Here is a 2003-nt window from a genome sequence, read left to right on the forward strand (position 1 = left end):
TTTTTTTTTTTGAAAACAGCCCTGACCAGTAATTTCCACACTGGGAGGCAAGAACATCAGCTGGGTTGCAAAGTCACAAACCCAATTGCATGTGATAGGGTCCCAAGTCATGAGGAGTGGACGAGGTAGTGTAAGCTGCACAGTGGGTGGCACGGAGAAGGATCCCCTAAGCAGAGCGAGCTGGACGTCTCCCTCCCATCTCTGTAAAGCCGCTAACCTTCTAAAGGTGCAAAAGGAGAGAGAAGAGGCCTCCAGGCAGGAAATGCAGCTCGCTTCCCACAAGTATTTGCGTGACTTGAGCTATTATTCATCAGAAGCGTTACCTGATAATTATTTTCCGATTATATGTCTTTATACCTGCCATCCGCACAATAATTAGCGATGACATGTTTAAAACCCTGAGAGAATATTTGGAGAGACTCGAAGGACCGGAAGGGAAATTGACAGGAATAAATTTGTAATGGGATCAGGGGTGCTCGCCAAAGGACGTCCAGCGTGGCGGCATGAGGTGCTGGATTCATGCCTTGTGTCCACAGGTTTGGGCCCCAGGAACACTGGACTACAGCTGCTATTTAATCCACACTGTGCTGTGTTCCTCTGTTACAAAATAACCTTCAAGTGTTGGGTAGGGCAACGCAAATGCTCTGAAATAATCTCGTGTTTGTGTCTCTTTCTGGATTTTTCTACCTCCTACCAGCATTTATTTCTTGCAAATGTGTAACACTGTCCCCTGCATCAGCAACCCAAAAGGGAAACATTGTAGGCATTAGGTATCTGCTTAGAAAAGCATGATTCAATTTAGCCCATTGCCCCCAATTTTTTTCCAGGTCTTTAGTTTTATACATCATTTCTCTTTACAAATACATGTTTGCATAGGAGGCAATTAAGAGCCTTTCTAAGTTGTGTGCGCGAGGAAAATGAATTGGTGCTTTTTATTTCAATGTAAATAAAATGAGCTGTAATAACCCCCAATTAGCACATTAAAATAAGTTGAAGATTTGTTTTATCATTTCGTTGTAGAGTAAAAAAGGCAGAGACAAACCTTATATTAGTGGCAAAAACAGACCCAGTTGTTTGCCTTGAAGAAGAGAAAATCTAATTTAAAACTCTCTGCGAATCTTTGATAATTAATTTCACACCACACATGCCATTAGAAGGCCTATAAAACATCTGATCGTTTTTTTTTCAAAAGCAGAACCAATGATTTTCCCCCAAACAAGAATGTCGACAATAAAAATTTAATATGCGGAATGAAATTAAAAGAGGAACAAAGCCAAACAAAAAGTTTTTGTCTTGCTTTTTCTCTTTCCAAGTGGGCGACTGAAGGAGAGGATTTGAGCTTCCTGAAGTGACGGGAACCACTGGGGCCTTTTCGAAGGTGAAACCCACCACAAAGTAAATGAACAGTCAGGTGTGTGTGTGTGCAGCGTGTGGTGGTTTGTGTGCAAGTGTGTTTGTGTGTACGTGTGTCAGGCTGTGTCTGCGGTGTGCTGTTTAGACATGGAAATGAGAAAACTGCAAGTCAAATATTGCTTTGAATACGTATAAATACATATAAAAAAATGAGAGCTGGGCAACTTCTTTTAGTGTCTCCAGTTATGGGACAGGCTAATACTAGGTGAATGGACACAATTTAAGCCGTAGAAACGATGGAGAAGGCAGCATGAACAGTCCAGGCTTAGCGTGGAACTTTTTGTTCCTTCACCAAAACTGAGACAAAGTGAAACAACTTCTCAGGTTTGCTGAGAAGACAAGACTAAAAATTGCCTGACGGAATTTTCCTGTCTCGCTGTCGCCACTGGTGCGATCCTGGGCTTGGGGTCTGACTCGCAGCCACGTTTGTATCTGGTGGATGGAGCAGGGGTGCACAGCCACCCACACGGTCCCTTTGTAGATGATCCCAGCACAGCACGCACGTTCATCACAGCTGGGTCAGGTCTCCCTTCTGCCCAAAACCTACAGCCGGCTCCCAGCAAGCTCAGAATCAAAACCCAAGGACTCAC

This window comes from Hipposideros armiger, unplaced genomic scaffold, assembly GCF_001890085.2.
Source record: "Hipposideros armiger isolate ML-2016 unplaced genomic scaffold, ASM189008v1 scaffold_734, whole genome shotgun sequence".
In the NCBI taxonomy this organism is placed as follows: Eukaryota; Metazoa; Chordata; class Mammalia; order Chiroptera; family Hipposideridae; genus Hipposideros; species Hipposideros armiger.